The sequence below is a fragment of the Palaemon carinicauda genome, chromosome 1 (assembly GCF_036898095.1).
Source record: "Palaemon carinicauda isolate YSFRI2023 chromosome 1, ASM3689809v2, whole genome shotgun sequence".
Lineage (NCBI taxonomy): Eukaryota > Metazoa > Arthropoda > Malacostraca > Decapoda > Palaemonidae > Palaemon > Palaemon carinicauda.
The window spans coordinates 176873596-176900471 of record NC_090725.1 but is presented as its reverse complement, the minus strand read 5'-3'; the positions used below and the strand labels follow the sequence as shown (position 1 = coordinate 176900471).

Sequence of the window (26876 nt, the reverse complement as noted above, 5' to 3'; positions counted from 1 at the left end):
TAATAGAACTTCCTACCTAAACATCCATACATTATATTTTGGCGACGAATATGGGATCAGCTGAGAAATAATTACTAACAATTTATTCATCTCTGTTCCAGGTAATTATTATGGTTAATAGAACTTCCTACCTAAACATCCATACATTATATTTTGGCGACGTGTGAGGACGACGGACAAGCAGGGAGAAGCAAGCAGGGAGAAGCATTGGAGCCTATGCACAAAGACGGCCAGCACAAGAGAAGTTCCGTTTTTACAGTAAGAAAACAAGAGTAAAATCGCCCAATGAAGATTTTACCAGCAGCAGAATAGGAATTTCATCAAATACACAAAAGGGTGAAATTTAAAGTTGGGTAGGTAGGAAGTATACTTGTGACTGCAGAAAAGTAGCTTAACCTACCACAGTTATTAAGGTAAGCAAACAAAATGCCTTTTAACATCGAGCACCCAGAAGCTTTTAGCGTCACTGCTGAGCCTAATTCTGTTGCAACACGATGGCAACAGTGGTGTGAGGAATTTAAGATTTATTTAGAAGCATTAGGGAACATGAAGGATGCACAAAAGAAGGCATTATTACTTCATACAGCAGGTAGGGAAGTTCGGGAAGTGTTTAAGACTTTGCAGCCTACAGATGACACAAGTGAAGCTGCAATTAAGGCTCTTACCACATATTTTGCTCCTCAAGTCAATAAATTTTTTGAAAGATACCAGTTTTCAGCGCAAGCTTATCAGAAAGAAAATGAAAGTTTAGATGCATTTGTGACTAGACTAAAGAATTTAGCTGTTTCATGTGAATTTCTAGAGTTAGAGAATGTTATCATAGATCAAGTAATTGCACATTGCACATCAGAAGAGCTAAGAAAGAAATTATTGCAAGATAAAGATTTAACATTAGAAAAGGTATTGATAACAGGCAGAGCTTTAGAAACATCAAATAGGCAAAGTCACATAATAGGTAGTTCTACAAGCAATAGAATGGAAAATTCTAAAATTAATACAGTAGGTTCTAAGTGGAAAACCAATGAGAATCAGAGAAGAAATATGTCAAAGCCTAGTCATAGAAAAGTGCCTAACACTAATGTTCATAAATATCAGAATCAGGCTTATTCACAGAAACAACAGGAAAAACCCAAGTGTTTTAGATGTGGTAAAACTGATCATCTTGCATACGAAGCAAAGAAATGCCCTGCTACTGGACAGACATGCCAGAATTGCAGAAAGCTGGGTCATTTTGCAACTGCTTGTAGATTTCCTAAACAGTACGCAAAGAAAATAAATGCTACAGTTGATACTATGGGTCAAGAGAATAATGAGGAAAATGTTCATGATAATCAGGTTAGTTCAGAAACTGATTTTGCGTTTCACATAAATTCAGTCAATAAAGGTGCAAAGAAACATATCATGGTAGAAGTAATCATAAATGGTAAACCAATTTTGATGCAAGTTGACACAGCAGCCGATGTATCAATTATGTCTGAGAAAATGGCTAAAGGCATTCCTAATTTGTTATTAGAAGGTACAAATAGAGTTTTGAAAAGTTATAATGGTTTTGATATTCAGGTAATAGGTGCTTCGAACGTAGAAGTACAGTACAAAGAACAGAAATTAGAGAGAATGCCATTAACAGTAGTAAAAGGTAATGGACAAACTTTGCTAGGTTTAGATTGGCTACAGTATTTGAAGTTAGATTGGCCTAGTATTTTGAAGGTTGCAGGTAGACAAGATGAAAACAAAAATGAAATGTCTATGGGTGATATCATATCAGAGTTTCAAGACGTATTTGAAGATAAAATAGGTACAGTAAAGAACGCAAAGGCAATTTTAGTTTTGAAACCTGACAGTTCTCCTAGATTTTTTGCTCCGAGACCAGTACCGTATGCATTGAAAAGTGCAGTTGAAACAGAAATCAAGAGATTAGAGAGTGAAGGTTCTTGGGAAAAGGTCACATATTCAGATTGGGCTACACCATTAGTTCCTATTGTGAAGGAAAGTGGACAGGTTAGGTTGTGTGGAGATTACAAAGTAACGTTAAATCCACAACTGCAAGTAGCTCAACATCCCTTACCAAATCCGAAAGACATGTTTGCAACTATGTCAGGATGCAGTGTTTTTTCTAAATTAGATTTAAGACAAGCATTTCAACAGCTTCCCATGGATGAAACTTCACAAGAATTATGTACAGTAAATACATCCTTAGGTTTGTTTAGGCCAAAGAGATTACCTTATGGAGTTGCAAGTAGTCCAGCTATATGGCAACAAACTATGGATAAGATTTTTTCAGGAATGCAAGGAGTATTCATTTTTATAGATGATATTTTAATTGCTGGTAAAGACACAAGAGAACATAGAGAAAGATTGCGAACAGTTCTGAAGAAGTTGAAGGAACATAATATTAGAGTAAATAAGAACAAATGTATTTTAGAAGTTGATTCAGTGGAATACTTAGGTTTTGTAATAAATGGCAAGGGTATTCACAAAACTAAAGAGAAGATTAAAGCTGTACAATCAACAAAAGTGCCAGAAAATGTTAAGGAATTACAATCATTTCTAGGTTTAGTAACATTTTATGGAAATTTCATTCAGAATTTGTCTACAATTGCACATCCATTGTATAATCTGTTGAATAAGGGTGTAGAATGGAAGTGGACAAAAGAGTGTCAGGAATCTTTTGAAAGAATCAAGCAGGAAATAACATCACCTACATTCTTAGTACATTATCAAATGGATTTACCAGTTAAATTGGTATGTGATGCATCAAACATAGGTTTAGGTGCAGTATTATCTCATTTAATGCCAGATGGAACAGAAAAACCAATTGCATTCACTTCTAGAGTATTGAACAAGGCAGAAAGGAATTACTCTCAAATAGAAAAGGAAGGTTTAGCATTAGTTTATGGAGTTAAAAAATTCCATATGTATCTTTATGGTAGGAAAATGTTCACACTTGTTACAGATCATAAACCTTTATTAGCAATATTGGGTCCAAAAGCAAGTTTACCTACGTTGGTAGCTGCAAGACTACAACGTTGGGCAGTTACGTTAGCAGCGTACCACTATGATATAGAATACCGTCCAACATCAAATATGGGTAATGCAGATGCTTTATCCAGATTACCCGTAGACAAAGCTCCAGAAGAGTATGATGACAGTGTTTTATTAATTTCAGTATGTAATGTACCAATAACTGCAAAAGATGTAGCACACAGTACCAAGCAAGACCCAGTACTTAGTAAGGTTTTGGAGAGTTTAATGACAGGTAGGGACTTATGTGGAAAGGAGGAAAATTGTAAACCGTATAAGGATATATGGTATGAACTGAGTGTGACACAAGGAATAGTGATGAGAGGTTCAAGGGTAGTTATTCCTAATTCACTGAGAAATAAGGTTTTGTCTGAAATACATGCTGATCACCAAGGTATTGTAAGATCAAAGTCAATTGCGAGAACTTTTGTATGGTGGCCAGGTGTAGATAAAGATGTGGAATGTTATATAAAGAATTGTATGAATTGTGTTATGCAACAAAACAATCCTCAATTTGCTAGAATGCACCCGTGGGAGTTACCCAGGTATCCATGGCAACGAGTGCATATAGATTTTGCAGGTCCTTTTTTGAATTATATGTTTTTGATAGTAGTAGATGCTTACAGTAAGTGGCCAGAAATTATCCCAATGAAGACGACAACGTCTTACGCCACAATAAAAGAGTTAATGCAAATTTTTTCAATGCATGGTATTCCAGAAAGAATTGTTACAGATAATGGTCCACAGTTTACCTCACAAGAGTTTAAAGAATTTTGTAATGTCAATGGTATTAAGCATACATTTTCAGCTACATATCATCCATCTACTAATGGAGATGCTGAAAGATTTGTCCAAACATTTAAGCACAATATGAAGTGTAGAAGAGCGAATTCAAGTAGTGTGTTTTTGCATGTGTCAAAATTTTTATTGTCTTATAGAACAACGCCGCACAGCAGAACAGGCGTGGCACCCTCAAATTTGTTGATGGGAAGGAGGATAAGGTGTAAGTTAGATTTGTTGTATCCAAGTTTGCAAAGTGATTTAGAAGATAAAGGGTATAAACAAGTAGCAAAGCTTCCTAATGTAAGACATTTTTTACCTTTGTCTGATGTCATGGTAAGATCGTACAACACTCCAGAGAAGTGGGTACCAGGAGAGATTGTAAGAGAGATAGGAAATTTACATTATGATGTTCGTGTTGGTGATAATGTTGTAAAACGTCATGTTGATCAATTACAGCCGTTAAACAGAAAGACAGTAGAGCATGTGAATGTTAGAGATGAGAAACTTAAAGAAGTAGTTAGATCAAATGAGTCAAGTATTAACCAAGATGGTCCAACATCCAATGTAGATTCAGAACCAATTCATGTACCAGTACAAGATAAGGTTAAAGTGCTTCCTAATAGGATTAATAGAGGAAAGCCCAAGCCCCCTGAGAGATTAGATTTATGAATGTTTTTACAATGTCAAGTTAAGGGGGAGGAGACTGTTATGTATTATTGTAACAATGTGCTATGTTATTTCAAGTGTTTCAGGTATTGCGCAACATTGCATCGTATTGCATGAATAAGACATGTTATGCTTTGATCATAAGAGTAATGATTTGTTTTGGTATTAGGATTCAAACATTTGTTGGTTACCTCAGATAAAATGTGATTCTTTATGATTTATGCTGGAGTAGGATTTAAGTCTTTTCAGAGCGATGCTCTTTTGTTTAGCAATGTTTTGGTTTGTGAGATTTGTGTAAGACGCTCCATATACACTTGAGAGTCAGCTGTCACAAAGTGAAGTTCATAATGTAGTCTTTTATACATTAAAGACGTATTTTATAATACCAACGTATTATTATCCATCAAGCACATATCAACGAAGATGGGATCAGCTGAGAAATAATTACTAACAATTTATTCATCTCTGTTCCAGGTAATTATTATGGTTAATAGAACTTCCTACCTAAACATCCATACATTATATTTTGGCGACGTGTGAGGACGACGGACAAGCAGGGAGAAGCAAGCAGGGAGAAGCATTGGAGCCTATGCACAAAGACGGCCAGCACAAGAGAAGTTCCGTTTTTACAGTAAGAAAACAAGAGTAAAATCGCCCAATGAAGATTTTACCAGCAGCAGAATAGGAATTTCATCAAATACACAAAAGGGTGAAATTTAAAGTTGGGTAGGTAGGAAGTATACTTGTGACTGCAGAAAAGTAGCTTAACCTACCACAGTTATTAAGGTAAGCAAACAAAATGCCTTTTAACATCGAGCACCCAGAAGCTTTTAGCGTCACTGCTGAGCCTAATTCTGTTGCAACACGATGGCAACAGTGGTGTGAGGAATTTAAGATTTATTTAGAAGCATTAGGGAACATGAAGGATGCACAAAAGAAGGCATTATTACTTCATACAGCAGGTAGGGAAGTTCGGGAAGTGTTTAAGACTTTGCAGCCTACAGATGACACAAGTGAAGCTGCAATTAAGGCTCTTACCACATATTTTGCTCCTCAAGTCAATAAATTTTTTGAAAGATACCAGTTTTCAGCGCAAGCTTATCAGAAAGAAAATGAAAGTTTAGATGCATTTGTGACTAGACTAAAGAATTTAGCTGTTTCATGTGAATTTCTAGAGTTAGAGAATGTTATCATAGATCAAGTAATTGCACATTGCACATCAGAAGAGCTAAGAAAGAAATTATTGCAAGATAAAGATTTAACATTAGAAAAGGTATTGATAACAGGCAGAGCTTTAGAAACATCAAATAGGCAAAGTCACATAATAGGTAGTTCTACAAGCAATAGAATGGAAAATTCTAAAATTAATACAGTAGGTTCTAAGTGGAAAACCAATGAGAATCAGAGAAGAAATATGTCAAAGCCTAGTCATAGAAAAGTGCCTAACACTAATGTTCATAAATATCAGAATCAGGCTTATTCACAGAAACAACAGGAAAAACCCAAGTGTTTTAGATGTGGTAAAACTGATCATCTTGCATACGAAGCAAAGAAATGCCCTGCTACTGGACAGACATGCCAGAATTGCAGAAAGCTGGGTCATTTTGCAACTGCTTGTAGATTTCCTAAACAGTACGCAAAGAAAATAAATGCTACAGTTGATACTATGGGTCAAGAGAATAATGAGGAAAATGTTCATGATAATCAGGTTAGTTCAGAAACTGATTTTGCGTTTCACATAAATTCAGTCAATAAAGGTGCAAAGAAACATATCATGGTAGAAGTAATCATAAATGGTAAACCAATTTTGATGCAAGTTGACACAGCAGCCGATGTATCAATTATGTCTGAGAAAATGGCTAAAGGCATTCCTAATTTGTTATTAGAAGGTACAAATAGAGTTTTGAAAAGTTATAATGGTTTTGATATTCAGGTAATAGGTGCTTCGAACGTAGAAGTACAGTACAAAGAACAGAAATTAGAGAGAATGCCATTAACAGTAGTAAAAGGTAATGGACAAACTTTGCTAGGTTTAGATTGGCTACAGTATTTGAAGTTAGATTGGCCTAGTATTTTGAAGGTTGCAGGTAGACAAGATGAAAACAAAAATGAAATGTCTATGGGTGATATCATATCAGAGTTTCAAGACGTATTTGAAGATAAAATAGGTACAGTAAAGAACGCAAAGGCAATTTTAGTTTTGAAACCTGACAGTTCTCCTAGATTTTTTGCTCCGAGACCAGTACCGTATGCATTGAAAAGTGCAGTTGAAACAGAAATCAAGAGATTAGAAAGTGAAGGTTCTTGGGAAAAGGTCACATATTCAGATTGGGCTACACCATTAGTTCCTATTGTGAAGGAAAGTGGACAGGTTAGGTTGTGTGGAGATTACAAAGTAACGTTAAATCCACAACTGCAAGTAGCTCAACATCCCTTACCAAATCCGAAAGACATGTTTGCAACTATGTCAGGATGCAGTGTTTTTTCTAAATTAGATTTAAGACAAGCATTTCAACAGCTTCCCATGGATGAAACTTCACAAGAATTATGTACAGTAAATACATCCTTAGGTTTGTTTAGGCCAAAGAGATTACCTTATAGAGTTGCAAGTAGTCCAGCTATATGGCAACAAACTATGGATAAGATTTTTTCAGGAATGCAAGGAGTATTCATTTTTATAGATGATATTTTAATTGCTGGTAAAGACACAAGAGAACATAGAGAAAGATTGCGAACAGTTCTGAAGAAGTTGAAGGAACATAATATTAGAGTAAATAAGAACAAATGTATTTTAGAAGTTGATTCAGTGGAATACTTAGGTTTTGTAATAAATGGCAAGGGTATTCACAAAACTAAAGAGAAGATTAAAGCTGTACAATCAACAAAAGTGCCAGAAAATGTTAAGGAATTACAATCATTTCTAGGTTTAGTAACATTTTATGGAAATTTCATTCAGAATTTGTCTACAATTGCACATCCATTGTATAATCTGTTGAATAAGGGTGTAGAATGGAAGTGGACAAAAGAGTGTCAGGAATCTTTTGAAAGAATCAAGCAGGAAATAACATCACCTACATTCTTAGTACATTATCAAATGGATTTACCAGTTAAATTGGTATGTGATGCATCAAACATAGGTTTAGGTGCAGTATTATCTCATTTAATGCCAGATGGAACAGAAAAACCAATTGCATTCACTTCTAGAGTATTGAACAAGGCAGAAAGGAATTACTCTCAAATAGAAAAGGAAGGTTTAGCATTAGTTTATGGAGTTAAAAAATTCCATATGTATCTTTATGGTAGGAAAAAGTTCACACTTGTTACAGATCATAAACCTTTATTAGCAATATTGGGTCCAAAAGCAAGTTTACCTACGTTGGTAGCTGCAAGACTACAACGTTGGGCAGTTACGTTAGCAGCGTACCACTATGATATAGAATACCGTCCAACATCAAATATGGGTAATGCAGATGCTTTATCCAGATTACCCGTAGACAAAGCTCCAGAAGAGTATGATGACAGTGTTTTATTAATTTCAGTATGTAATGTACCAATAACTGCAAAAGATGTAGCACACAGTACCAAGCAAGACCCAGTACTTAGTAAGGTTTTGGAGAGTTTAATGACAGGTAGGGACTTATGTGGAAAGGAGGAAAATTGTAAACCGTATAAGGATATATGGTATGAACTGAGTGTGACACAAGGAATAGTGATGAGAGGTTCAAGGGTAGTTATTCCTAATTCACTGAGAAATAAGGTTTTGTCTGAAATACATGCTGATCACCAAGGTATTGTAAGATCAAAGTCAATTGCGAGAACTTTTGTATGGTGGCCAGGTGTAGATAAAGATGTGGAATGTTATATAAAGAATTGTATGAATTGTGTTATGCAACAAAACAATCCTCAATTTGCTAGAATGCACCCGTGGGAGTTACCCAGGTATCCATGGCAACGAGTGCATATAGATTTTGCAGGTCCTTTTTTGAATTATATGTTTTTGATAGTAGTAGATGCTTACAGTAAGTGGCCAGAAATTATCCCAATGAAGACGACAACGTCTTACGCCACAATAAAAGAGTTAATGCAAATTTTTTCAATGCATGGTATTCCAGAAAGAATTGTTACAGATAATGGTCCACAGTTTACCTCACAAGAGTTTAAAGAATTTTGTAATGTCAATGGTATTAAGCATACATTTTCAGCTACATATCATCCATCTACTAATGGAGAGGCTGAAAGATTTGTCCAAACATTTAAGCACAATATGAAGTGTAGAAGAGCGAATTCAAGTAGTGTGTTTTTGCATGTGTCAAAATTTTTATTGTCTTATAGAACAACGCCGCACAGCAGAACAGGCGTGGCACCCTCAAATTTGTTGATGGGAAGGAGGATAAGGTGTAAGTTAGATTTGTTGTATCCAAGTTTGCAAAGTGATTTAGAAGATAAAGGGTATAAACAAGTAGCAAAGCTTCCTAATGTAAGACATTTTTTACCTTTGTCTGATGTCATGGTAAGATCGTACAACACTCCAGAGAAGTGGGTACCAGGAGAGATTGTAAGAGAGATAGGAAATTTACATTATGATGTTCGTGTTGGTGATAATGTTGTAAAACGTCATGTTGATCAATTACAGCCGTTAAACAGAAAGACAGTAGAGCATGTGAATGTTAGAGATGAGAAACTTAAAGAAGTAGTTAGATCAAATGAGTCAAGTATTAACCAAGATGGTCCAACATCCAATGTAGATTCAGAACCAATTCATGTACCAGTACAAGATAAGGTTAAAGTGCTTCCTAATAGGATTAATAGAGGAAAGCCCAAGCCCCCTGAGAGATTAGATTTATGAATGTTTTTACAATGTCAAGTTAAGGGGGAGGAGACTGTTATGTATTATTGTAACAATGTGCTATGTTATTTCAAGTGTTTCAGGTATTGCGCAACATTGCATCGTATTGCATGAATAAGACATGTTATGCTTTGATCATAAGAGTAATGATTTGTTTTGGTATTAGGATTCAAACATTTGTTGGTTACCTCAGATAAAATGTGATTCTTTATGATTTATGCTGGAGTAGGATTTAAGTCTTTTCAGAGCGATGCTCTTTTGTTTAGCAATGTTTTGGTTTGTGAGATTTGTGTAAGACGCTCCATATACACTTGAGAGTCAGCTGTCACAAAGTGAAGTTCATAATGTAGTCTTTTATACATTAAAGACGTATTTTATAATACCAACGTATTATTATCCATCAAGCACATATCAACGAAGATGGGATCAGCTGAGAAATAATTACTAACAATTTATTCATCTCTGTTCCAGGTAATTATTATGGTTAATAGAACTTCCTACCTAAACATCCATACATTATATTTTGGCGACGTGTGAGGACGACGGACAAGCAGGGAGAAGCAAGCAGGGAGAAGCATTGGAGCCTATGCACAAAGACGGCCAGCACAAGAGAAGTTCCGTTTTTACAGTAAGAAAACAAGAGTAAAATCGCCCAATGAAGATTTTACCAGCAGCAGAATAGGAATTTCATCAAATACACAAAAGGGTGAAATTTAAAGTTGGGTAGGTAGGAAGTATACTTGTGACTGCAGAAAAGTAGCTTAACCTACCACAGTTATTAAGGTAAGCAAACAAAATGCCTTTTAACATCGAGCACCCAGAAGCTTTTAGCGTCACTGCTGAGCCTAATTCTATTGCAACACGATGGCAACAGTGGTGTGAGGAATTTAAGATTTATTTAGAAGCATTAGGGAACATGAAGGATGCACAAAAGAAGGCATTATTACTTCATACAGCAGGTAGGGAAGTTCGGGAAGTGTTTAAGACTTTGCAGCCTACAGATGACACAAGTGAAGCTGCAATTAAGGCTCTTACCACATATTTTGCTCCTCAAGTCAATAAATTTTTTGAAAGATACCAGTTTTCAGCGCAAGCTTATCAGAAAGAAAATGAAAGTTTAGATGCATTTGTGACTAGACTAAAGAATTTAGCTGTTTCATGTGAATTTCTAGAGTTAGAGAATGTTATCATAGATCAAGTAATTGCACATTGCACATCAGAAGAGCTAAGAAAGAAATTATTGCAAGATAAAGATTTAACATTAGAAAAGGTATTGATAACAGGCAGAGCTTTAGAAACATCAAATAGGCAAAGTCACATAATAGGTAGTTCTACAAGCAATAGAATGGAAAATTCTAAAATTAATACAGTAGGTTCTAAGTGGAAAACCAATGAGAATCAGAGAAGAAATATGTCAAAGCCTAGTCATAGAAAAGTGCCTAACACTAATGTTCATAAATATCAGAATCAGGCTTATTCACAGAAACAACAGGAAAAACCCAAGTGTTTTAGATGTGGTAAAACTGATCATCTTGCATACGAAGCAAAGAAATGCCCTGCTACTGGACAGACATGCCAGAATTGCAGAAAGCTGGGTCATTTTGCAACTGCTTGTAGATTTCCTAAACAGTACGCAAAGAAAATAAATGCTACAGTTGATACTATGGGTCAAGAGAATAATGAGGAAAATGTTCATGATAATCAGGTTAGTTCAGAAACTGATTTTGCGTTTCACATAAATTCAGTCAATAAAGGTGCAAAGAAACATATCATGGTAGAAGTAATCATAAATGGTAAACCAATTTTGATGCAAGTTGACACAGCAGCCGATGTATCAATTATGTCTGAGAAAATGGCTAAAGGCATTCCTAATTTGTTATTAGAAGGTACAAATAGAGTTTTGAAAAGTTATAATGGTTTTGATATTCAGGTAATAGGTGCTTCGAACGTAGAAGTACAGTACAAAGAACAGAAATTAGAGAGAATGCCATTAACAGTAGTAAAAGGTAATGGACAAACTTTGCTAGGTTTAGATTGGCTACAGTATTTGAAGTTAGATTGGCCTAGTATTTTGAAGGTTGCAGGTAGACAAGATGAAAACAAAAATGAAATGTCTATGGGTGATATCATATCAGAGTTTCAAGACGTATTTGAAGATAAAATAGGTACAGTAAAGAACGCAAAGGCAATTTTAGTTTTGAAACCTGACAGTTCTCCTAGATTTTTTGCTCCGAGACCAGTACCGTATGCATTGAAAAGTGCAGTTGAAACAGAAATCAAGAGATTAGAAAGTGAAGGTTCTTGGGAAAAGGTCACATATTCAGATTGGGCTACACCATTAGTTCCTATTGTGAAGGAAAGTGGACAGGTTAGGTTGTGTGGAGATTACAAAGTAACGTTAAATCCACAACTGCAAGTAGCTCAACATCCCTTACCAAATCCGAAAGACATGTTTGCAACTATGTCAGGATGCAGTGTTTTTTCTAAATTAGATTTAAGACAAGCATTTCAACAGCTTCCCATGGATGAAACTTCACAAGAATTATGTACAGTAAATACATCCTTAGGTTTGTTTAGGCCAAAGAGATTACCTTATAGAGTTGCAAGTAGTCCAGCTATATGGCAACAAACTATGGATAAGATTTTTTCAGGAATGCAAGGAGTATTCATTTTTATAGATGATATTTTAATTGCTGGTAAAGACACAAGAGAACATAGAGAAAGATTGCGAACAGTTCTGAAGAAGTTGAAGGAACATAATATTAGAGTAAATAAGAACAAATGTATTTTAGAAGTTGATTCAGTGGAATACTTAGGTTTTGTAATAAATGGCAAGGGTATTCACAAAACTAAAGAGAAGATTAAAGCTGTACAATCAACAAAAGTGCCAGAAAATGTTAAGGAATTACAATCATTTCTAGGTTTAGTAACATTTTATGGAAATTTCATTCAGAATTTGTCTACAATTGCACATCCATTGTATAATCTGTTGAATAAGGGTGTAGAATGGAAGTGGACAAAAGAGTGTCAGGAATCTTTTGAAAGAATCAAGCAGGAAATAACATCACCTACATTCTTAGTACATTATCAAATGGATTTACCAGTTAAATTGGTATGTGATGCATCAAACATAGGTTTAGGTGCAGTATTATCTCATTTAATGCCAGATGGAACAGAAAAACCAATTGCATTCACTTCTAGAGTATTGAACAAGGCAGAAAGGAATTACTCTCAAATAGAAAAGGAAGGTTTAGCATTAGTTTATGGAGTTAAAAAATTCCATATGTATCTTTATGGTAGGAAAAAGTTCACACTTGTTACAGATCTTAAACCTTTATTAGCAATATTGGGTCCAAAAGCAAGTTTACCTACGTTGGTAGCTGCAAGACTACAACGTTGGGCAGTTACGTTAGCAGCGTACCACTATGATATAGAATACCGTCCAACATCAAATATGGGTAATGCAGATGCTTTATCCAGATTACCCGTAGACAAAGCTCCAGAAGAGTATGATGACAGTGTTTTATTAATTTCAGTATGTAATGTACCAATAACTGCAAAAGATGTAGCACACAGTACCAAGCAAGACCCAGTACTTAGTAAGGTTTTGGAGAGTTTAATGACAGGTAGGGACTTATGTGGAAAGGAGGAAAATTGTAAACCGTATAAGGATATATGGTATGAACTGAGTGTGACACAAGGAATAGTGATGAGAGGTTCAAGGGTAGTTATTCCTAATTCACTGAGAAATAAGGTTTTGTCTGAAATACATGCTGATCACCAAGGTATTGTAAGATCAAAGTCAATTGCGAGAACTTTTGTATGGTGGCCAGGTGTAGATAAAGATGTGGAATGTTATATAAAGAATTGTATGAATTGTGTTATGCAACAAAACAATCCTCAATTTGCTAGAATGCACCCGTGGGAGTTACCAGGTATCCATGGCAACGAGTGCATATAGATTTTGCAGGTCCTTTTTTGAATTATATGTTTTTGATAGTAGTAGATGCTTACAGTAAGTGGCCAGAAATTATCCCAATGAAGACGACAACGTCTTACGCCACAATAAAAGAGTTAATGCAAATTTTTTCAATGCATGGTATTCCAGAAAGAATTGTTACAGATAATGGTCCACAGTTTACCTCACAAGAGTTTAAAGAATTTTGTAATGTCAATGGTATTAAGCATACATTTTCAGCTACATATCATCCATCTACTAATGGAGAGGCTGAAAGATTTGTCCAAACATTTAAGCACAATATGAAGTGTAGAAGAGCGAATTCAAGTAGTGTGTTTTTGCATGTGTCAAAATTTTTATTGTCTTATAGAACAACGCCGCACAGCAGAACAGGCGTGGCACCCTCAAATTTGTTGATGGGAAGGAGGATAAGGTGTAAGTTAGATTTGTTGTATCCAAGTTTGCAAAGTGATTTAGAAGATAAAGGGTATAAACAAGTAGCAAAGCTTCCTAATGTAAGACATTTTTTACCTTTGTCTGATGTCATGGTAAGATCGTACAACACTCCAGAGAAGTGGGTACCAGGAGAGATTGTAAGAGAGATAGGAAATTTACATTATGATGTTCGTGTTGGTGATAATGTTGTAAAACGTCATGTTGATCAATTACAGCCGTTAAACAGAAAGACAGTAGAGCATGTGAATGTTAGAGATGAGAAACTTAAAGAAGTAGTTAGATCAAATGAGTCAAGTATTAACCAAGATGGTCCAACATCCAATGTAGATTCAGAACCAATTCATGTACCAGTACAAGATAAGGTTAAAGTGCTTCCTAATAGGATTAATAGAGGAAAGCCCAAGCCCCCTGAGAGATTAGATTTATGAATGTTTTTACAATGTCAAGTTAAGGGGGAGGAGACTGTTATGTATTATTGTAACAATGTGCTATGTTATTTCAAGTGTTTCAGGTATTGCGCAACATTGCATCGTATTGCATGAATAAGACATGTTATGCTTTGATCATAAGAGTAATGATTTGTTTTGGTATTAGGATTCAAACATTTGTTGGTTACCTCAGATAAAATGTGATTCTTTATGATTTATGCTGGAGTAGGATTTAAGTCTTTTCAGAGCGATGCTCTTTTGTTTAGCAATGTTTTGGTTTGTGAGATTTGTGTAAGACGCTCCATATACACTTGAGAGTCAGCTGTCACAAAGTGAAGTTCATAATGTAGTCTTTTATACATTAAAGACGTATTTTATAATACCAACGTATTATTATCCATCAAGCACATATCAACGAAGATGGGATCAGCTGAGAAATAATTACTAACAATTTATTCATCTCTGTTCCAGGTAATTATTATGGTTAATAGAACTTCCTACCTAAACATCCATACATTATAAAGGGTATTCACAAAACTAAAGAGAAGATTAAAGCCGTACAATCAACAAAAGTACCAGAAAATGCTAAGGAATTACAATCATTTTTAGGTTTAGTAACATATTATGGAACTTTCATTCAGAATTTGCCTCCAATTGCACATCCATTGTATAATTTATTGAATAAAGGTGTTGAATGGAAGTGGACAAAAGAGTGTCAGGAATTTTTTGAAAGAATCAAACAGGAAACAACATCACCTACATTCCTAGTACATTATCAAATGGATTTACCAGTTAATTTAGTATGTGATGCATCAAACATAGGTTTAGGTGCAGTATTATCTCATGTAATGCCAGATGGAACAGAAAAACCAATTACATTCACTTCTAGAGTATTGAACAAGGCAGAAAGGAATTACTCTCAAATAGAAAAAGAAGGTTTAGCATTAGTGAATGGAGTTAAGAAATTTCATATGTATCTTTATGGTAGAAAAAAGTTCACACTTGTTACAGATCAAAAACCTTTATTAGTAATATTGGATCCAAAAGCAAGTTTACCTACGTTGGTAGCTACAAGACTACAACGTTGGGCAATTACGTTAGCCGCTTACCACTATGATGTAGAATACCATCCAACATCAAACATGGGTAATGCAGATGCTTTATCTAGATTACCAGTAGACAAAGCTCCAGAAGAGTATGATGACAGTATTCTGTTAATTTCTGTATATGATGTACCAATTACAGCCAAGGAAGTAGCACACAGTACCAAGAGAGACCCAGTACTTAGAAGGGTTTTAGAGAGTTTAATGAGAGATAGGGACTTATGTAGAAAAGAGGAAAGTTGTAAACCCTATAAGTATATATGGTATAAACTGAGTGTAACACAAGGAATATTGATAAAAGGTTCAAGGGTAGTTATTCCTAATTCACTAAGGAATAAGGTTTTGTCTGAAATACATGCTGATCACCAAGGTATAGTAAGATCAAAGTCAATTGCAAGAACTTTTGTGTGGTGGTCAGGTGTAGATAAAGATGTAGAATCTTATATAAAGAATTGTATGAACTGTGTTATGCAACAGAACAATCCTCATTTTGCTAGAATGCACCCATGGGAGTTACCCAGGTATCCATGGTAAAGAGTGCATATAGATTTTGCAGGTCCTTTTTTAGATTATTTGTTTTTGATAGTAGTAGATGCTTACAGTAAGTGGCCAGAATTAATTCCAATGAAAACAATTGTTACAGATAATGGTCCACAATTTACCTCACAAGAGTTTAAAGAATTTTGTAACGTCAATGGAATAAAACATATATTTTCAGCAACGTATCATCCCTCTACCAATGGAGAGGCTGAAAGGTTTCTTCAAACATTTAAACACAATATGAAGTGTAGAAAATCAAATTTAGGTAACAAAGTTTTTATTGTCTTATAGAACAATGCCACACAGCACAACCAGCGTGACACCATCAAATTTGTTGATGGGGAGGAGGATAAGGTGTAAGTTAGATTTGTTGTATTCAAGTTTACAAAGTGATTTAGATAAAGGGTATAAACAAGTGGAAAATCTTCCAAAAGTAAGACTTTTTTTACCTTTATCTGATGTCATTCTAAGATCGTACAACACTCCAAAGAAATGGGTACCAGGAGAGATTGTAAGAGAGACAGGAAATTTACATTATGATGTTCAAGTTGGTGGAAATATTATAAAACGTCATATTGATCAATTACAGCCATTAAACAGAAATACAGTAGAGCATGTGAATGTTAGAGATGGAAAACTTTCAGAAGTAGTTAGATCAAATGAGTCAAATATTAACCAATATGCTCCAACATCAAATGTAGATTCGGAATCAATTCATGTACCAGTACAAGATGAGGTTGGAGTGCTTCCTATTAGGATTAATAGAGGAAAGCCCCGTGAGAGATTAGATTTATAAAGATTTTTACTATGTCAAGTTAAGGGGGAGGAGACTGTTATGTATTATTGTAATAATATACTGTATTACCTTAAATGTTACATGTATTGAGTGCAACATTGCATCATATTGCATTGATAAAACATGTTTAAGAATTGTTCATAACTGAAATAATGTATTTTGATATTAGGGCATTTATTAATTACCTCAAAGATAGGATGTGATTCTTTTTACTTTTGTACTGCAGTAGTATTTAAGTGTTTTGAGAGCGATGCTCATATGTTTACTTTAATGTTTTGGTTTGTTAAGTATTTTGAGAGCAATGCTCATATATTTACTTTAATGTTTTGGTTTGTAAGATTGTTTACGAGACGCTCGACGCTCAGTTGGAAGCCAGAGCCACAGAGAGATGTAAGCCTGAGAGAAATTAAACGTATATTAATAAGAAGTCTCCGATTATATCCCATCCACCCAGAAGACAAGTCAGCGAAGATGCTGGGATTGGAATATTCTCAACTAAAGAACTATTATTATTCCAGGTATGTGGTATGCTGAAATCACCAGACAATATTCAACCAACATATCAAACTGGCAACGCGGATAGGATTGGAGTATTCTCAACTAATGAACTATTATTATTCCAACATATCACCTAGGGAGTAAAGGGTTGGACAACCCCACCTGCAACCTTTTTCCTACTATCCAAAGGCCTTACACCTCCCTTTTTCTAACTACCGCTATCCGTGACGATGGCCCTATCCTACCCTACCATACAATTTGCAGGTTACCTACGGGCCAACCAAGGGAAAGGCCCATGCCAACAAGAAGTGTTGACTTTAATACAATACAAACGAACGAACGAACGAACACCCTCGATATTTACCAATAATTCAGAGATAAACCTCTGAAATATACCTGGTGCTGATGACAACCCAAAAGGCAATCTATGAAACATACAAACCTAAATGAGTATTCATAATTAAATATTGTTGAGAATTTTCACTCTCAGACACATGTAAATATGCATTCTTCAAATCCAATTTTGAAATATACTGACAAGAACCTAAATTTGCCAAAATGTCATCCAAACACACAGCAAAAGTTTTTATGTTGAACAGACTTACACAAGTCCTTTTTTTTTAGTTTATATATCAAATATTTGTTTTAATGTTGTTAATGTTTTTAAAGTATTTTATTTTAATTTTTACTACTTATATCGTTCATTTATTTCCTCATTTCCTTTCCTCACTGGGCTATATTTCCCGGTTGGAGCCCCTGGGCTTATAGCATCTTGCTTTTCCAACTAGGGTTATAGCTTAGCTAGTAATAATAATAATAATAATAATAATAATAATAATAATAATAATAATAATAATAATAATAATAATAATAATAATAATGGGGAAGTGTTAACACAGGATTGGGTATTGAGATACTTGAAATCTACACGAATCTTTATTTCACCATTAGGCTTCATTACAGGAACAATAGGACTAGCCCAATCTCCAGCATGCTCGACCTTGCTCACTATGTGGAGAATTTTTATTTAAATTGTTGAGTAGGAACTTTTTGTTACAGGAGAGTCTCCCTACATCAGTTCCTAAAAGATCAATAGAGAAGAATAAGGAGCACTAACACTCAGTGCACAAACACCCTGCTAATAAATCCACTGACGTAGTTCACTAACCATCACTCTAAAATGCAAAAAAGGAAATTGTACTCTGTCCAGAGGCTGGACAACTCCACACGTTAAATAAAAGTGATTTAATGGCCTACTCTAGCTTTATTAGGCCTAAGGTCATCTTCACTCTTAGGCTCTGTTTCGGCTCCATCCCAGGGACCTCAGTGAGATGCTGGACAGGAATCTTACTTTAGATAATAATTTAATAATTGAGAAAACGGCAAAAAATTAGAGCAGTGATTTAAAGTAAAGTTTAAAGATATTGATCTCTACCTTCGAAGCAGATAGATTCAATAACAATATTTTGACTAGGCTGACATGAGTCTTTTTATAGTTTATATATGACATATCTGTTTTGACATTGTAAAAATATGACAAGGTTTAATTAACCTAATCTTGATCTATTACATGAATTTACATTAAAAGAAACAGACATCTTAACAAACACAAAATGTAACAAAAGGAAATGCAAATTAGTATAAAATATGTTTGATTAGACTCGTGGTCTTCTGCAATGGTTAATAATCAAAATTGGGTTGGATACATGGCCCGGTGACCCTGAGACTGTGCTAATCTCGAAAGCAAAAATGATATACAAACTGTACACACAATCCCATCGCACACAGCCCGGAATATGTAATAGCCAGTTAAACCTAAATTAAGTAAATATTAATCTAAGCTAAAAATGTGGGAAAAACTAAGTGGCCACGTATTTTTTACTTGCGCTACTTTTAGAACACATTCCTTGTCCTCAAATGGCTGTTGACCGTGGTTGCACACTTTGCACCTTGCACCCTTGACTGGCCCACCCCTGGAATCCTCACTTGTGGTAGATAGAGTCTCCCAGGCTCGTACCTTCCCTATCACCAGCCGCAGGTCCTTGTGTGAGTCGAGTTTTGGGAGGGGGGGGGGGGGATGAGCTAGAGGTGCAGATTCACTGACCAGGCTGGTCAGCCAGTCAGAACTGCTTGTAAATGAATGAGCGAGGTTAGTATCGTGCAGGTTCACCTGGCTTCACCTTCCAAAACAGGTGACGGACGTTGACCGCAGGGAACCCAGTGGAGGTGCCATCTCGGGACTTTAGGACAGGGCAATATATTATTGTAAGGAGTGCATAGGAGGCAGGATTTTACACAAAATACTTAGAAAAATCTTGTTGCTCTAAGGGAGTTTACATATACAATAATCCTACCTATTCTGGCTTGCTAAAAATTAAGAGTTTAAATAATAAATTAGCAATTGGCTGGTGCAAGGCATACATCTTAAAATAACAAACGTTTATTGGTATTGAGAAATAAAAGTTGCATTAAAGTCAGCTGCATTAAAAAGTATATTCAAAACCACTTTAATAATTTATCCCGACCCAAGTAGTTTGAAGAAAGAACCACCTTACGCCCACTAAGGCTTTTGCTGTGAGTATCTACGTTGTGACGTCATGAGCATGACGTACGCTATTGTCAACAAGTTTAGTTGATTTAAAATAGTTCTCACATGTGAAGAAAAATTCTTCACACATTATATTTTTACTTTCATGTTCTTGGGCTGCCATTCACATCCTATGCCGGCAGGGACCGGCGACGGAGGTAGATGGGTGAAAGCTTGATTATCTTATATTCTCCCCTTGCATTAGAACCCTCATTCCAGTGGAAGGAAGTGAGACAGTGCTTTTACTTCACCCTTCACTCCTTGCTTTCTCTCTCACTATATACTAGTGCCGCCAAGTACTACCCTAACTGGCGGCTGCCAGCCACTAACCTTGCCGGCAAGATGCTGGCTAACCTTGTAGACAGACAGCCATTGATTCACTGTCACATCTGACTTAGCCGGCAAGAGTCGGCCGAGTCTGGTATACTGGCCACTACCTGTCACATTGAATGCTGTCTGGGATAGTGTGCTGACAGCTGGTGACTCGCCGGCGTCCGGCAAGCCGCCGGGAGTCCGGTGGGTCGCCAGCCATAAAAATTATCAATATTGTGTCAGTTGAATTGTGCCTTAGTTACTAGCCTTGCCGGCTACGTGCCGGCGGCAACTACGGTATATGTATATACAGTAGCCAGTACATCTGTAGTATAGAGCATGCTGCAGACAGAAAACTATGGTATAAAAGTATACAGTAGTTAAATTTTCCAACATACTCTGTGTGTCCAGGCGCAGTCTATTATTGAGACCTCATAATATTGGGAAAGGAATTCCCTTTCTATATACTGATAGATGATCAGTTGTTAATGACCCTCATTATTAATCCTTTTAGAAGTGAGTGTTAGTTACACTTGTCTATCCTCATAGGCTAGACTCTTCCACCAGGCCTCCTGAGGAGGATAACCCTAGGGTTAATTTTGAGGGAGGTCGCAGCAATTGGCTGGGCGGGAAACACACGTATGTGTCTTTCCTAATTCATTACTAGCTTACCTATCCTAAGCTATATGCAATAAAATAAAATGGAAAATATTATTGTAATATTTATTAGTTTATCTAGTGAGATAGACTACTTTATACTCATTTTATTTTCATCTCTTTACAGGAGGACCATGTGAAGTGCAACAGTGTCTTTCTGCAACGTGCGTAGCAGGGACTTCTGTGGCCACCTAGAGTGTAGGACACACTCCCGCTGTTCCATCACCAAGGGACCTCTCAGATACTGGGACCCCCAGGTATGTACTATGTGCAAAGACTTGGTGTATGAGGCTTTTGAGAATCCCAAGACAACGGAGTCAAGGGATGCAGCTCGGAACAAACTGCGCAGATGGGTTCGTGGCTTCCAGAAAAATGCCACGGGGCCTTACCTCCCTAGTGAGCGTAAGAGGGCCTGTCTATTTCCCAATGCATCTGCGGATGCTGTTATTCCTCAGCCTCACCCTGAGATCCCTTGTATCCAGATAGCCGTGGATACGGATGTCTTGGATGCGATGAAGGACATCCATCTAGATGAGAGGATGTCAGAGGTGTCAGAGGACATCAAAAAGGACCTTCTGGCGGAAGGTCGAGATGAGGAGTCAACGTTGGCTCCAGAGACGGAAGAGGATGAAGTCGAAACAGTGTCTGTTTCGTTGGTTCCTGCCCCAGAACCGGTGCCCTCTACGTCCTCCGCTGCTCAACCTGAAAAGTCGGACGAAACCCTGTCTACCATCAAAGCTATGATGGAAATGTTCGAGAAGAAGAGCGAACAAAGGGAAGCTGCGCTAAGGAAGGAGATCCTTCAGCTTACAGCAAACCGTGGGTATCATAGGAGACTTAACGTAAAGGAGCTTCCCTCGTGCTGCGAGGTAAATTCGTGGAGGCATGCCGAGTACATGCCGATTAAGAATGGTAAGATCTTTATTTCAGAGAAGCTTGGAGTTGTCCTTATCGAGGACATTGAGTTCTGGCCCAGCTTTGAGTCCTCTCCAGACTGCTTTGTTCGTCTAAGGGCGGAACCTGTGTCCAAGGAGGAGACAGCCTAAGGAGGTCATAGGGGTTGACCATGCAAAGGCTCAGGCTTTGCTAGCCAGCAGTTTGAAGGACAGGGGCTTCACCAATTCTAAGGTGCCGGCACTGAGCAAGAAACATCCCTCTTTTCTTGCTCCAGCAATTATGGCCTTCCCCTTTGCGGAAAAAGGGTTTAAGGCGGTGACTAAGGCAGTGGAAGCTGGAAAACCTTGCCCTACACTGGAGGAGTGTAGGCCCCCTTCCCTAGCTTTGCCAACGGATCACAAGGACTGGAAAGATATTCAGCTTACCTTCTCAGTCGGGAAGTTGGAGGCTGATATCGCTGGACGTCAGTTTAGCGAAAACCTCCCCAAGTTGTCTGAGTTTCTCCTGCGTAAGGAACAGGATACAAAGGAGAGGCTTGCTGCCTCTCTGTCCCTCCATGTGTCCCTGGAGGCAATGGCCAGTGAACAGAGATCCCCGGATATGTTCATGGTCATAGCCAAAACACACTTGGCAACCCTAACTAAAGATTTCTATAGCTTTGTTAGGGCAAGAAGGGCTTGTAGAGAGTTCGTGTTTGCCTCGGCTGCGGTCAAACATGAACCTAGGAAGTTGATATCTTCTAATATCTGGGGGAAAGACCTCTTACCAAACAAATTGGTCAAAGAAATAATTGACAAGGCCGCCACAGAAAATAGAAATCTTCTCCAGAAGTGGGGCATGTCGGCTAAGAGGAAGTCTTCCCCGGATGAGGGTCCCCAACCGAAGAGGAAGACAAAGGGGCCAAGAGTGCCATCTCGTCCTGCTATACAACAACAACTTCCCATGATTGCCACAGATGGTGGCACAACCCCAACCCACCTACCAGATGGTACCCCAGCAGGTGGTGACTCAGTCACCAGCCTTCACTCCTGCCTATGAGAGGCAGACCACCACCTTTCGCCCTAAAGGGAGGGGGTCAGGTAGAGATTCCTCTAGACATCCCTCGAGAGGTAGAGGGGGTAGGGGATCACGCGGTCAAGGAGGCAAGCCTCTGGAAACCAAAAGCAATAAGATGCTTCTGGTAGGAGGAAGACTCCGACTCTTCTGGGATCGTTGGACCTTCGATCCCTGGGCCCACAGCCTAATCAAGAATGGACTAGGTTGGAGCTGGAAGACAGCTCCACCATCATTTCTTCAATTCTTCCAACACTCCACCTCCGTTCTGGAGGAATACACCCGAAAGCTCTTGTTATGGGTTCTGATTGATAAGCTGAGGGTAATTAACCTTAGTTTATCATACAAGTTATACAGTAAGTTATACAACATTGCCGAGCCAACATGTGGAGAGCGGGGGAGAATGCGGAAGACTCTGTGGTCACGTGACTTACCCAAACATAAACAACAGATATCATTTACAAACATAGACAGCGTACCAAACAATATTCATACACTGATTACATACGAAATCCTAACCACAACATTCACATATTGTTACATCTCCCTTCTTTTACATTTTCTCAACAAAATCTTGGAAGAACTTTTCTTCTACATAAATGGTCCCTGCAACATACATTTAATCCTACATACCTAATTGGCTCTTTAAATTTATCACAAATAATCCTCAAGATATTGAGGTTTCCTTACAACACGACCACTTCTGGTTCTTTGTGATTCTAAGTTATCAGCTTCAGGAAGTATAAAAGATTTGTTTGCAACATCATTCGTATTTGCATCAGTTTCAATTTCAATATCAGAATCGATATAATTATCAGTTACTGTCTCTGATGTCTTTCTCAAAATTTTACGATTTCTAAAATATACTTTGCCTTCTACTTCTATTTTGTATTTCCTTTTTGCAACCTCTTTTATTACCTTACCTTTCTTCCATTCCTTTTTTCCTGGAACTGGTTGTACACGGATGACATCACCTGGTTTTAATGAGACTAAATTCTTACATGAACTGTTATAATATCTAGCTTGCCTAATCAATTTCTTAGTTTGAACTTCTGGTACCCCATCAACAATCTTGGGTTTAAGTAAATTTTCTGTTATAGGTAATTGACTTTTAGTTCTTCTACCAAAAAATCTTTGAGCAGGTGAAGAGTTAAATCCCTCAGTTGGAGTGTTTCTCCATTCAAGAAGTGCTAATAAAGGATCATGGCCATCCTCCTTTGATTTTGTGAACAACTGTTTCATTATTTTTACTGCATTTTCAGCTTTGCCATTTGACTGGTGGTGGTAAGGGGATGATTTTACATGTTTAAATGACCATTTCTTTACAAAAGTTTGAAATTCACTTGATGTAAATTGTGAGCCACAATCACTTACTACAATGTCTGGTATACCATAGCGTGAAAAATGACTCCTTAACTTGCTTACAACATTTGACGCTAACATATTTTCCAATGAATTTATCTCAAAATATGATGAATAATAATCTACCAAAATCAAATAGTTACAATTGCCAACACTAAAAATATCCATTCCAATTTTAGACCAAGGCCTAGAAGGAAAATCATGTGAATTTAAGGATTCCTTGGTTTGTTTACTACCATACTTATTACACACCACACAAGAAGAAACATAATTCTTCATATCTGCACTTATGCCAGGCCAGAGCAATATATCTCTACCATATCTAACAGTAGCTTCAATCCCATTGTGAGCATAATGAATTTGTTTCAGCAAGTAAGACCTTAAACATGATGGGACTACAATGCAATTACCTCTAAATATTATATCATTATCAATAGTAAGTTCATCCCTAAATCTAAAACAAGATCTTATGGTTTCAGGAACCTCTATACAATGAGTGGGCCAATCTTTTAGAATTGTTTCTTTCAATGTTTGCAATGCAATATCACTTATGGTCTTTTGTCTAATATCCTCAAGTCTTTCATTTGTCACAGCAATATGTTCTGTCATATTTACATTACCAACCTCTTCAAATAATGCAATTACATCAGATTTATCAGCACCTGAAAATGTATTCGACATGAAATCTCTACTCAATGTATCTGCTATATACATTTTACTACCTGGTTTATACTTAACACTCAAATTAAACTTCTGCAATTGCAATAACATACTTTGTAACCTCTTGGGACATTTCATTAATGGTTTCTTAAAAATACTTTCCAAAGGTTTGTGATCAGTTTCTACAATAACATCTTTGCCATAAAGATATCGATCAAAACGTAACGCTGCAAAAACAATGGCTAACATCTCTTTTTCTATTTGAGCATATCGCTGTTCTGTTTCAATTAACGATTTAGAAGCATAAGCCACTGGGTGACCGTTTTGCATTAAGACAGCACCTAATCCTGACATTGAAGCATCACACTGTAAAGACACATTACAATTACTGTCAAAATATTTCAAGTAAGGAGCTTCAACAATTAGTTTCTTAATCTTGGAGAATGCTTCATCATGAGAAGAGTTCCACTGCCATTCAACATTTTTCTTTTCCAGATTTCTTAATGGTTGAGTTACTTCTGACAACCTTGGTAAAAACTTTGAAAGATAATTAACCATCCCTAGAAATCTTTTTAATGATTTAACATCACTTGGCACTTTTAGACAATTAATAGCTTCAATTTTCTTTGGATCTGGACAAACACCATCCTTTGTTAGCAAATGTCTAATGTACTCAACTTCAGTCACATGTAATTTCATCTTCTCTTGATTTAACTTGATGTTTTCTTTTCGGCATCTTTGTAGTAACGCTAATAGGTTCTTATCATGGTTTTCCAAAGCTTCCTGATCAGTATTTCCTTTGCCATAAACTAGGATATCATCTGCTATTACTTCTATGCCATCTAAATTATGTAAGGCATCATGCATTCGTCTCTGGTACTCTTCTGGTGCCGATGATATACCAAAAGGCATTCTCTTCCATCTATACCTACCAAAAGGAGTATTAAATGTAGTCAAATAACTTGACTCTTTGTCAAGTTGCACTTGCCAAAATCTGTTCTTTGCATCAAGTACTGAAAATATTTTAGCTTTACCCAATCTTGGTAAAATTTCCTCAATTGTTGGAAGTGGATAATGGGGTCTCCTGATAGCTTTGTTCAGATCTGTAGGATCTAAACAAATCCTTAAATCTGAATTAGGTTTTGTTACTAAAACCATGCTAGAAACCCAATTTGTAGGTTCCGAGACCTTTTCAATAACGGTACCTTCCATACTACTTAACTGCTGCTTCAATTTTCTCTTAAGGGCAAAAGGAACTTTTCTTGGAACATGGATCACTGGTGACACTGTATCATCAATATTTATCTTACATGGAGGTCCTAATTCCCCCAATCCTTCGAATAAATCAGGAAAATCAGAAATAATCTTGTTTTTATCTAACACTTTCGGAGAAACCTCATTTATTTCTTGCTTAGCACTTGGGTTATCATTCACAAGAATTTTGATCAATTTCAGTCTCTGTCCATCCTCATAACCTATTACAGAAGAAACATTTTCCTTCACTACATAGAAATTAAGTTTATGCTGCTTTCCTTTCCTTTCACACATTAGAGTTTTCATTCCAATAGTCTTGATTGTTTTATTATTAAACACTTTCAGTTTGAGGCTATCACCAATATCTAACTTATCATTGCCAATCAAACGCTTCAATTCTCTAACACTCAAAACATTGCACGTAGCACCGGAATCAATCTGAAAATTTATTTCTTGCTGATTTACAGTCATGGTTACATACTGTTTTCTCTCATGAGACATGGAAATGTTTCCTATCGATTCATTTATTGTGCTAATTTGCTGAAGGTCACTATCACTGTCCTCATTCTCTTCACAAGTTTTCACTTTTTCAGAGTTCCAATTAGTATTACACTGTTTAGCATAATGATTCTTGTTCTTACATTTGGCAAACACTTGACCATATGCTGGGCACATCCTAATTCTATGAGTCCTGCCACAATACCTGCAATCTTTTATTTCCTTGGCACAATTGTACTTAGGCTTAATTTGAGGATTTGTGTACTTATTTTTCTTCTTCCACACGACATTAACTTCCTCTTCTTCAGTATTGCTACTAGTCATCTGCTGCTTTTGCTGAATTCGCATTTCATAATTTTTTACAAAATTCACAGCCCTTTCCAAGGTCATTGGCTTCGTTTCCATCTGCACATGATCCAGTAATTTCTCCCTAGCCTTATCATCATGTAAATTGAGGATGAATTGATCCCTGATCATTTCTTCTTCATTATCATAATTGCA

General features: G+C 36.7%; 1 long non-coding RNA gene across 1 annotated transcript; it reads left to right on the top strand.

Moving 5' to 3' along the window:
• Window positions 1-63: 63 nt before the first annotated feature.
• On the top strand, window positions 64-9974 carry LOC137643721 (uncharacterized). Its single transcript, XR_011045056.1, has 3 exons — window positions 64-258; window positions 4945-5101; window positions 9788-9974. It is a non-coding gene; the product is annotated as an uncharacterized lncRNA (long non-coding RNA).
• Window positions 9975-26876: the final 16902 nt, after the last annotated feature.